Consider the following 13,324-nt stretch of genomic DNA (forward strand, 5'->3'; position numbering starts at 1 on the left):
GGGTTTGGTCCTGTTATTACATGATTGGAATGGAAGACATCCAAATGCTGTTTAAATACAGTAATACTTTTAATAAACAATAGCAAATGCAGAATAATAAAAAATGAATTAAAGTGAGAGTATTCTGGTTAATGTAGAAATTTTAAGTTATTTGCAATCTTTCACTGTTATAAATTAATGCTTCCATGAGCCTAGCTTTGTAAGGGCTTTTTTCCATTTTCTTTTTCCTGTTAACAACTTAATATTACATTTTTCTTTTGTATGAGTTTACATATTAGCTTTAAGTATTACTTCCTAATGGAGACAAATTAAAGGAGGTATTTTTTCAGTGGTGCCAAGCTTATATATATTGAAAAGAAAAAAAAAAACTACAGATATCAACAGTACTCCATCTTTAAAGTTGACAGATATGATATCACTTGATTCAATTTGTCATCCCAACAGGTATTTAATGAAAGTCTATTAGGTTCACAGATCTTTTGGGGATATGAACCTGATCAAAAAACAGTGTTTTCCTAATTTCTCAGTGTTTTACATGATAGTAATGCAGCCATGAAATTAAAAGACACTTGCTGCTTGGAAGGAAAGCTATGACAAACCTAGATGGCATATTAAAAAGCAGAGACATCACTTTGCTGACAAAGGTCCGTATAGTCAAAGCTATGGTTTTTCCAGTAGTCATGTACTGATGTGAGAATTGGGACCATAAAGAAGGCTGAGAGTTTTTGAATTGTGGTGCTGGAGAAAATTCTTGAGAGTCCCTTAGACAGCAAGGAGGTTTAACCAGTTAAACCTAAAGGAAATCAACCCTGAATATTCACTGGAAGGACTGATGCTGAAACTGAAGCAACTGAAGCTCCAATACTTTGGCCACCTGGTGCAAAGAGCATACTCTTTGGAAAAGACCCTGATGCTGGGGTCTTTGATTGAAGGCAAAAGGAGAAGAGGGTGGAAGAGGATAAGATGGTTGGATGGCATCATTGACTCAATAGACATGAATTTGAGCAAACTCTGGGAGATAGTGAAGGACAGGGAAGCCTGATGTGCTGCAGTCCATGAGGTCACAAAGATTTAGATATGACTAATCAACTGAACAACAATTATTATTAAGGAAGTTTACCCAGGTGACTCAGTGGTGAAGAATTCACTTGCCAAGCAGGAGATGTGGGTTTGATCCTTGGGTCAGGAAGATCTCCTGGAGAAGGAAATGGCAACCCACTCTAGTATTTCTGCCTGAGAAATCCCATGGACAGTGCAGTCTGGCAGGCTACAGTCCATAGGGTTGCAAAGAGTCGAACTCCACAGCAACTAAACAGCAGCAGCAATAATCATTATTACAGGGATCCCTGACTAGAAACAGGAGAAAACTTATCTTAGAATTTTTCTAGTGTAATTAAATTTGAATCACATTTGAGTCTAAAGATCTGGATTCAATCTCATTCTCCATCTTCTAACTGACTGTGACTCTGAATAACTGAGGTATCTACTAAGTTTTATTTGTAAATTGAGGCTAATGATGCCTTCCATGATTAATTCACAAGGACTGGAAACACTGTTCTAACAGTAGCATAGCATAAGGTAAAATGATTAGAAATATTAAAGTCTGTCAAGGAGTGAGGAAGTAGAGTAATAACAACACTGATACTGCTGCTGCTGATGATGCTAAGTCACTTCAGTCGTGTCCGACTCTGTGTGACCCTATAGACAGCAGCTCACCAGGCTCTCCCTCCCCTGGGATTCTCCAAGCAAGAACACTGGAGTGGGTTGATGTTTCCTTCTCCAATGCATGAAAGTGAAAAGTGAAATCAAAGTCACTCAGTCGTGTCCGACTCTTAGTGACCCCATGGACCGCAGCCTACCAGGCTCATCCGTCCATGGGATTTTTCCAGGCAAGAGTACTGAAGTGGGGTGCCATTGTGGAAACAATTCAAGGTGGGTAATGAAAATGCTTGAGTTGAGATCAATTAGCTTTTATACTTACTAACTTGGGCCAAATTCTTTAACTTCATCAAGCTATGGCTTTGTAAAATGAGGGTAATTATGGTACTTAGCTCTCAGTACAGTTGAAAGACCACTTTTGCTGAAGGAGTTGTTTGGGATAATGCCCATGCAGTGGTTAGCAGAGTGCCTGGCACACTTTAAATGAACTGGAATCTTATCATCATAAAGATGATAATGACAATGGTGATTGCACTGCTCATAAGCCACAATTGTAAACAACAGTAACCACTGGTAGCTGACTGAAGCTAGAAAGGAACTCATTGAAACTATACCATGTCCCATAAAGGTGCAAGGTGAATGACTGGAAAACCAAGTTCCGAAAACAGGCAAGAACCACCAGAATCCAGATAACTAACACAACAGGCAAAATTATGCTTCAGAATCAGGCAGTGCTCCAGAATCAGGTGGTGGGGATGGCACTGAATACACAGTGTCATGCCTTACCCTATAGCTACAAAAGAGAGATAATGGCAATTCTGCCACCAGTGCCTGTGGAAACCTGTTCTGCTACTGCTTCCTTGTCCCTGTTTGACTCATGAGCCACTGGATCAGGTTATTGCTTTTGAAAAAAAACACTTTGCAAAATGGTTGTCTGAGGGAGTCTTACAAAGAGCTGAGAAAAGAAGGGGAGCTGGAGGCATAGGAGAAAAGGAAAGATACACAACTGAAGGCAGAATTCCAGGGAACAGTAGGAGAGACAAGAAAGCCCTCATAAGTGAACAATGCAAAGAAATAGAGGAAAGCAACAGAAATGGGAAAGACTAGAGATCTTGTCAAGAAAACTAGAGATACCAAGGGAATATTTCATGCAAAGATGGGCACTATACAGGACAGCAATTGTATGGACCTAACAGAAGACAAACATATGATGAAGAGATGGCAAGAATACACAGAAGACCTGTACATAAAAGGTCTTAATGACCCAGATAATCATGATGGTGTGATCACTCAGCTAGAGCCAGACATCCTGGAGTATGAAGGCAAACAGGCCTTAGGAAGCGTTCTTACGAACAAAGTTAGTAGAGGTGATGGAATTCCAGATGAGGTATTTCAAATCCTAAAAGATGATGCCGCGAAAGTGCTGCACTCAATATGTCAGCAAATTTGGAAAACTCAGCAGTGGCCACAGGACTGGAAAAGGTCAGTTCTCATTCCAGTCTCAAAGAAGGGCAATGTCAAAGAATGTTCAACCTCCTGCACAATTGCACTCATTTCACATGCTAGCAAGGAAAGCTCAAAATCCTTCATGCTTAGGCTTCAAAGAGTACATGAACCAAGAATTTTCAGATGTTCAAGCTGGATTTAGAAAAGGTGGAGGAACCAGAGATCAATTGCCAACATCTGTTGGGTCATAGAAAAAGCAAGAGAATTCCAAAAAAATATATACTTCTGCTTCATTGACTAGGATACAGGTTTTGACTGTGGATCATAACAAACTATGGAAAATTCTTCAAGAGACAGGAATACCAGGCCACCTTACCCACCTCCTGAGAAATCTGTATGCAGTCAAGAAGCAACAATTAGAACCTGACAAGGAACAATGGACTAGTTCAAAATTGAGAAAGGAGTACATCAAGGCTATATATTGTCACATCATTTATTCAGCTTCTGTGCAGAATACATCATGTGGCATGCTGGATTGGATGAAGCTCAAGCTGGAATCATACTTCTAGGAGAAATATCAATAACCTCAGATATGCAGATGATACCACCCTAATGACAGAAAGCAAAGAGGAAATTAAGAGCCTCTTGATGATGGTGAAAGAGGTGAGTGAAAAGCTGGCTTAAAACTCAACAGTCAGAAAACTAACACCATGGCATCCAGTTCCATTATTTCATGGTAAATAGATGGGGAGGAAGTGTAAACTGTGGCAGATTTTATTTTCTTGGGCTCCAAAATTACCGCAGACAGTGACTGCAGCCATGAAATTAAAAGATGCTTGCTCCTTGGAAGAAAAGCTATGACCAACCTAGACAGCATATTAAAAAGTAGAGATATCAGTTTGCCGACAAAGATCCATCTAGTCAAAGCTATGGCTTTTCCAGTAGTCATGTATGAGTGCAAGAGCTGGACCATAAAGAAGGTTGAATGCCGAAGAATTGATGCTTTTGAACTGTGGTGGTGGATAAGACTCTTGAGAGTCCCTTGGACTGCAAGGAGATCAAACCAGTCAATCCTAAAAGAAATCAACCCTGAATTTGATTGGAAAGACTGATGCTGAAGCTCCAATACTTTGGCCACCTGATGCAGAGCTGACTCACTGGAAAAGACCCTGATCTGGGAAAGATAGAAGGCAGGAGGAGAAGGGGATTACAGAGGATGTGATGGTTGGATAACATCACTGATTCAATGGACATGAGTTTGAACAAACTCTAGGAGATAGTGAAGGACAGGGAAGCTTGGTGTGCTGCAGCCCACGGGGTCGCTAAGGACAGGACATGGCTGAGCGACTGAAAAACAACAACCACAACTGCTTTTTGACAAAGTAAGCCTAGAACACGTTTATGCCTAAGCTTTAAGGGTCCTGGGAAAGTCCTAACCTAGACCTTGTTTTTCCCATAAAGGCTCACAAGATGAAAAATTTCCTGCAATAAAGGATAGAGTTTCCAATTAGGGACAGCTTCCAAACAGAAAATGACCAGTAAGATGTTGAGGATTTGAAACAGTGAAGATGAGACACACCTATGACTTTCAGAGATGGCCCTGAATGACAGCAGAAGTGAACCACTGGTTTGAACCTTGCTTGTTATTGTTTGTGCCATTGCCTGGCTGATGCTTTTTGCTCTGTTTCCCTCAGGACCATATTGTAAATGCTCAGCAGAGAGATTTGTGGATACTGTGTGAGCCCTGTACTATTTTCCTGTGACAGCAGATGGCATGGAAGGGGCTTCTCAATATTAATCATAGTTTATGAAGAGTATTATCATTTGACAGAATTCAGGGGCAGCAGACCAAAGAGCAAAATTTTGTTTCATAGCTAATATTGATAGGAAATGACTTTAACTATTATAAAAGTTAAAAGAGCATGATTAAACGGATACTGTTTTAGAAAAACCTGTAGCTGTAATTTTTGAAATTTGGGCAAATTATACTTCCTACAAAATTCTACTCTGGATCCTAGCACATCCCTTTTGTGGCTGCCTCAGGGTACCCTAGTCTTCAATTTACAGCTCTTGGGGGAGCAATTAACAGTGGGTAACTCATCATTACCATTAGAGGCGACCATGGAGACCTCTTGGTTTCTGAATGAGTAAACAGCAAACAAAGCAAGTCACTCAGTGAACAAAAAAAAGAAAGAAAACAAAAAATTCCTGATAGTCTACAAACATCTTGTCTGGAAAGAGAAAAACAAACTCAAGCCACACTTATTAAAAACATATCCTAAAAACAAACATACTTTGCATACCACAAATATATATAGTTTAAGTAATTAAAAGTACTTCATTTATTTCTGCTCTAATTTTTAAGATTTCTTTCCTTCTACTAACCCTGGGATTCTTCATTTCTTCCTTTTCTAGTTGCTTTAGGTGTAGAGTTAGGTTATTTATTTGACTTTTTTCTTGTTTCTTGAGGTGTGCCTATATTGCTATGAACTTTCCCCTTAGGACTGCTTTTACTGTGTCCCACAGGTTTTGGGTTGTTGTGTTTTCATTTTCATTCGTTTCTATGCAAATTTTGATTTCTTTTTTGATTTCTTCTGTGATTTGTTGGTTATTCAGCAGTGTGTTGTTCAGCCTCCATATGTTGGAATTTTTAATAGTTTTTCTCCTGTAATTGAGATCTAAGCTTACTGCATTGTGGTCAGAAAAGATGCTTGGAATGATTTCTATTTTTTTGAATTTACCAAGACTAGCTTTATGGCCCAGGATGTGATCTATACTGGAGAAGGTTCCATGTGTGCTTGAGAAAAAGGTGAAATTCATTGTTTTGGGATGAAATGTCCTATAGCTATCAATTAGGTCTAACTGGTCTATTGTATCATTTAAAGTTTGTGTTTCCTTGTTAATTTTCTGTTTAGTTGATCTATCCATAGGTGTGAGTGGGGTATTAAAGTCTCCCACTATTATTGTGTTATTGTTAATTTCTCCTTTCATACTTGTTAGCATTTGTCTTACATACTGTGGTGCTCCCATGTTGGGTGCATATATATTTATTAGAGCAGAAATAAATGCAAAAGAAACAAAAGAGACCATAGCAAAAATCAACAAAACCAAAAGCTGGTCCTTTGAAAGGATAAATAAAATTGACAAACCATTAGCCAGACTCATCAAGAAACAAAGGGAGAAAAATCAAATCAATAAAATTAGAAATGAAAATGGAGAGATCACAACAGACAACACAGAAATACAAAGGATCATAAGAGACTACTATCAACAATTATATGCCAATAAAATGGACAACGTGGAAGAAATGGACAAATTCTTAGAAAAGTACAACTTCCCAAAACTGGACCAGGAAGAAATAGAAAATCTTAACAGACCCATCACAAGGACGGAAATTGAAACTGTAATCAAGAATCTTCCAGCAAACAAAAGCCCAGGTCCAGACGGCTTCACAGCTGAATTCTACCAAAAAATTTAGAGAACAGCTAACACCTATCCTGCTCAAACTCGTCCAAAAAATTGCAGAGGAAGGTAAACTTCCAAACTCATTCTATGAGGCCACCATCACCCTAATACCAAAACCTGACAAAGATCCCACAAAAAAAGAAAACTACAGGCCAATATCATTGATGAACATAGATGCAAAAATCCTTAACAAAATTCTAGCAATCAGAATCCAACAACACATTAAAAAGATCACACACCATGACCAAGTGGGCTTTATCCCAAGGATGCAAGGATTCTTCAATATCCGCAAATCAATCAATGTAATACACCACATTAACAAAATGAAAAATAAAAACCATATGATTATCTCAATAGATGCAGAGAAAGCCTTTGACAAAATTCAACATCCATTTATGATAAAAACTCTCCAGAAAGCAGGAATAGAAGGAACATACCTCAACATAATAAAAGCTATATATGGGAAAAAAAAAAAAAAGTACTTCAAAACTGCTATTTTAACCATATTACACATTTTATACCAATATGTTTCCTCTATTAATCAGTCTAGTGTTTAGACCATTCTTCCTGTGCTTTTTTTTTTTTTTTAATTTTGTTTATTTGGCATTTGAAAGTAAAGGTTGTTGTTTACTAATTTGGTTTGTTTTGTTTTTCTGATTCCAAAACTGCCACTGAGATCCTTAAAAATACTCCCCAACAGTGTAGCAGAGTCTAGGAGAACAGGGTTTGGATTTCAAGGTCTTCTCAGAATAGCTAGCTCTGTTGAACCCCCTCACTTTGAGTAGGGTCTCAAGAAGTTGGCAGAATTATATAGCCTTATAGATATTGCTAAAGCTGAAACTCCAGTACTTTGGCCACCTCATGCGAAGAGTTGACTCATTGGAAAAGACTCTGATGCTGGGAGAGATTGGGGGCAAGAGGAGAAGGGGACGACAGAGGATGAGATGGCTGGATGGCATCACTGACTCGATGGACATGAGTCTGAGTGAACTCTGGGAGTTGGTGATGGATAGGGAGGCCTGGCGTGCTGCGATTCATGGGGTCGCAAAGAGTCGGACATGACTGAGCGACTGATCTGATCTGATAGATATTGCTCAATTATTCTTATATTCTTATAGATATACTCAGTATTCTTGGGGCTTCTATGGTGGCTTAGATGATAAAGAATCCGCCTGCAATGCAGGAGACTCTGGCTCGATCCCTGGGTTGGGAAGATCCCCTAGAGAATAGAAGGCTACCTACTCCAATATTCTTGCCTAGAGAATTCCATGGACAGAGAAGACTGGTGGGCTACGGTTTATGGGATTGCAAAGAGCTGGGCAAGACTGAGCGACTAACAATTTCACTTTTATTGATATTACAGCTCAAAACAGAAAGATCTCAATTCGTGAATTAGATTGAGGTGAGCCCAGGGTGCCAATGTCCCTAGCATCCTGGAGTATTAAGTCTCATAGACCAAATGTGAGTCCTTCCTAGAGGAAGACGATACATTTCTAGAACTCAACACACGTATACATATACTTTCTCAAATACAATGCCAAGCACACATTATAAAACAAGGCACACTAATAGACATACAACATTCACGACATTACAGAGAAACAGAGACACATATTCTCCAGGTACAGACGTCTTGAAATACAGACATTTAAGCAATCATTTTTTTCTATTCATAAAGAAAAAAGAAAGGAAGTCAGGGAAAGAAAAGAAAGAGAAAAAGAAATGGATAGTTTTTGCAGAGAACTAGAAACTATAAAACAAAAATTCAACAAAAAAATGTAATTATGTGAAATGCAGGATTCAAAGGGGAGCTTAAAATCAGAGTTAAGACAACCAAAATATCAGTATATATTTTAAAAAAGCCAGAAGATATGCAAAAAAAAAAAAATTATATAAACAAAATGAAACACAGAAATAAGATTAATAAAATTGAAAAGAAGCAAAAGAGGTGCTATGAATGTCCCCAGAGAGAAGAAAACAGGACAAAACAGTATTTCTAGAGATAATGACTGAAATGGATGGATATTAAGAACAGGATACAGAGTCTTAAAACCTTTTTACCCAAAGTATTAACCCAAGAGAAAGAAAGAATATGTCTAGACAAACACTTGTATGCAAACATCCATGGGCCTTTGTAAAGCTCCAAACTGAAGAGAAAGAAAACTTTAAAAATCCATAAATTAGGTGAATAAAAAAATTATGATACATTCTTGCAATGAAATACTACTAAGCAATAAAGAACATCATTTTTAAAATGATTTAGAGTGTATATATTGTCTTTTTCTATGGTCTATTTTCCTTTTCATTTTAATAGTTTGAAAAGTTTGCATTTTTATTTTAATTTCCTTAGTTTCTCTTTAATTTTAGTACTTTCTATACTTTTCTATTGCGAGAAATAATGAAATTAATTAATAACCATTTCTTTCTTCTATTAGCTAAAGATGGGATAACTTGAGCATTAGGAAGAACAATGGGACTTCCCTGGTGGCAGAGTGGATAAGAATCTGCCTGCCAAGGCAGGCAACATGGGTTTGATCTCTGGTCTGGGATGATTCCACGTACCTCAGAGCAACTAAGCTTGTGAGCCACAACCCCTGAGCCTGTGTTCTAGAGCCCACAAGCCATGATTGAAGCCTGTATATTGAAACTACTGAAGCCAGAGGGCCTGCAGCCTGTGCTCTGCAACAAGAGAACTCACCTCAATGAGAAGCCTGCATACCACAGTGAAGAGTAGTCCCTGCTCGCAACAACTAGAGAAAGCCCATGCTAAGCAACAAGGACCCAGCACAGCCAAAAGTAATAAACAAATAAATAGTAAATGAAACTTTTTAAAAAAGAAAGCACGATGGTTGAAATTCTGTTTTGTAATGATTAATAGAGTGCCTGAAGAACTATGAACAAAGATTCATAACATTGTACAGGAGGTGGTGACCAAAACCATCCCCCAGGAAAAGAAATGCAACAAGGTAAAATGGTTGCTTGAAGAGGCCTTACAAATAGCTGAGAAGAGAAGTGAAAGCAAAGAAGAAAAGGAAAGATACACCCATCTGAATGCAGAGTTCTAAAGAATAGCAAAGAGAGTGAACAATGCAAAAAAAAAAAAAAACAGAAGAAAAGAATAGAATGTGAAAGATCAGAGATTATAAAAATTAAGGCAGAAATAAATGCAAAAGAAACAAGAGACCATAGCAAAAATCAACAAAGCTAAAAGCTGGTTCTTTGAGAAGATAAATAAAATTGACAAACCATTAGCCAGACTCATCAAGAAACAAAGGGAGAAGAATCAAATCAACAAAATTAGAAATGAAAATGGAGACATCACAACAGACAACAGAGAAATACAAAGGATCATAAGAGACTACTATCAGCAACTATATGCCAATAAAATGGACAACCTGGAAGAAATGGACAAATTCTTAGAAAAGAATAACTTTCCAAAACTGAACCAGGAAGAAATAGGAAATCTTAACAGACCCATCACAAGTATGGAAATTGAAACTGTAATCAGCAATCTTCCAGCAAACAAAAGCCCAGGACCAGACCGCTTCGCAGCTGAATTCTACCAAAAATTTAGAGCACTAACACCTATCATCAGAGAAGGCAATGGCACCCCACTCCAGTACTCTTGCCTAGAAAATCCCATGGACGGAAGAGCCTGGTGCGCTGCAGTCCATGGGGTCGCTGAGCATCGGACAGGACTGAGTGACTTCCCTTTCACTTTTCACTTTCATGCATTGGAGAAGGAAATGGCAACCCACTCCAGTGTTCTTGCCTGGAGAATCCCAGGGACAGGGGAGCCTGGTGGGCTGCCGTCTATGGGGTCGCACAGAGTCGGACACGACTGAAGCAACTTAGCAGCAGCAGCAACACCTATCATACTCGAACTCTTCCAGAAAATTGCAGAGGAAGGTAAACTTCCAAACTCATTCTATGAGGCCACCATCACCCTAATACCAAAACCAGACAAAGATGCCACAAAAAAAAGCAAACTATAGGTCAATATCACTGATGAACATAGATGCAAAATCCTTAACAAAATCCTAGCAAACAGAATCCAACAACATATTAAAAAGATCATACATCATGACCAAGTGGGCTTTATCCCAGAGATGCAAGGATTCTTTAATACCTGCAAGTCAATCAATGTAGTACACCACATTAACTAATTGAAAGAGAAAAACCATATGATTATCTCAATAGATGAAGAGAAAGCCTTTGACAAAATCCAACATCCATTTATGATAAAAACCCTCCAGAAAGCAGGAATAGAAGGAACATACCTCAACATAATAGAAGCTATATGTGACAAACCCACAGCAAACATTATCCTCAATGGTGAAAAACTGAAAGCATTTCCCCTAAAGTCAGGAACAAGACAAGGGTGCCCACTCTCACCACTACTATTCAACATAGTTTTGGAAGTTTTAGCCACAGCAGTCAGAGAAGAAAAAGAAATAAAAAGAATCCAGATTGGAAAAGAAGTAAAACTCTCACTATTTGCAGATGACATGATCCTGTACATAGTAAACCTGAAAGACTCCACCAGAAAATTACTAAAGCTAATCAATGAATATACTAAAGCTGCGGGATATAAAATTAACACACAGAAATCCCTTGCATTCCTATACACTAACAATGAGAAAACAGAAAGAGAAATTAAGGAAACAATCCCATTCACCATTGCAATGAAAAGAATAAAATATTTAGGAATATATCTACCTAAAGAAACTAAAGACCTATATATAAAAACTATAAAACACTGATGAAAGAAATCAAAGAGGACACAAATAGATGATGAAATATACCATGTTTATGGATTGGAAGAATCAATATAGTGAAAATGAGTATACTACCCAAAGCAATTTATAGATTCAATGCAATCCCTATCAAGCTACCGACGGTATTCTTCACAGAGCTAGAATAAATAATTTCACAATTTGTATGGAAATACAAAAAACCTCGAATAGCCAAAGCTATCTTGAGAAAGAAGAATGGAACTGGAGGAATCAACCTGCCTGACTTCAGGCTCTACTACAAAGCCACAGTCATCAAGACAGTATGGTACTGGCACAAAGACAGAAATATTGATCAATGGAACAAAATAGAAAGCCCAGAGATAAATCCACGCACCTATGGACACCTTATCTTTGACAAAGGAGGCAAGAATATACCTCCTTTGAGAAAAGATAATCTCTTTAACAAGTGGTGCTGGGAAAACTGGTCAACCACTTGTATAAAAATGAAACTAGAACACTTCCTAACACCATACACAAAAATAAACTCAAAATGGATTAAAGATCTAAACATAAGACCGGAAACTATAAAACTCCTAGAGGAGAACATAGGCAAAACACTCTCTGACATACATCACAGCAGGATCCTCTATGACCCACCTCCCAGAGTAATGGAAATAAAAGCAAAAATAAACAAATAGGACCAAATTAAACTTAAAAGCTTTTGCACAATGAAGGAAACTATAAGCAAGGTGAAAAGACAGCCTTCCGAATGGGAGAAAATAATAGCAAATGAAGCAACTGACAAACAACTAATCTCAAAAATATACAAGCAACCCTGCAGCTCAATTCCAGAAAAATAAACGACCCAATCAAAAAATGCGCCAAAGAACTAAACAGACATTTCTCCAAAGAAGACATACAGATGGATAACAAACACATGAAATGATGCTTAACATCACTCATTATCAGAGAAATGCAAATCAAAACCACAATAAGGTACCATCTCATACCAGTCAGAATGGCTGCTATCCAAAAGTCAACAAGCAATAAATGCTGGAGAGGGTGTGGAGAAAAGAGAATCGTCTTACACTGTTGGTTGGAATGCAAACTAGTACAGCCAGTATGGACAACAGTGTGGAGATTCCTTTAAAAACTGGAAATATAACTGCCATATGACCCAGCAATCCCAGTGCTGGGCATACATACTGAGGAAACCAGAATTGAAAGAGCTATGTGTACCCAGTGTTCATCACTGCACTGTTTATAATAACCAGGACATGGAAGCAACCTAGATGTCCACTGGCAGATCAATGGATAAGAGAGCTGTGGTACATATACACAATGGAATATTCAGTTCAGTTCAGTCGCTCAGTCATGTCTGACTCTTTGCGATCCCATGAATCACAGCACGCCAGGCCTCCCTGTCCATCACCAACTCCTGGAGTTCACTCAGACTCACGTCCATCGAGTCAGTGATGCCATCCAGCCATCTCATCCTCTGTCGTCCCCTTCTCCTCCTGCCCTCAATCCCTCCCAGCATCAGAATCTTTTCCAATGAGTCAACTCTTCGCATGAAGTGGCCAAAGTACTGGAGTTTCAGCTTTAGCATCATTCCTTCCAAAGAAATCCCAGGGCTGGTCTCCTTCAGAATGGACTGGTTGGATCTCCTTGCAGTCCAAGGGACTCTCAAGAGTCTTCTCCAACACCACAGTTCAAAAGCATCAATTCTTCAGCGCTCAGCCTTCTTCACATTCCAACTCTCACATCCATACATGACCACAGGAAAAACCATAGCCTTGACTAGACGAACCTTTGTTCTCAAAGTAATGTCTCTGTTTTTGAATATGCTATCTAGGTTGGTCATAACTTTCCTTCTAAGGATTACCTAGCCATTAAAAGGAATACATTTGTATCAGTTCTAATGAGGTGGATGAAACTGGAGCCTATCATACAGAGTGAAGTAAGTCAGAACGAAAAACACCAATGCGGTATACTAACGCATATATATGGAATTTAGA

This window comes from Bos taurus, chromosome 7, assembly GCF_002263795.3.
Source record: "Bos taurus isolate L1 Dominette 01449 registration number 42190680 breed Hereford chromosome 7, ARS-UCD2.0, whole genome shotgun sequence".
NCBI classification, from domain to species: domain Eukaryota; kingdom Metazoa; phylum Chordata; class Mammalia; order Artiodactyla; family Bovidae; genus Bos; species Bos taurus.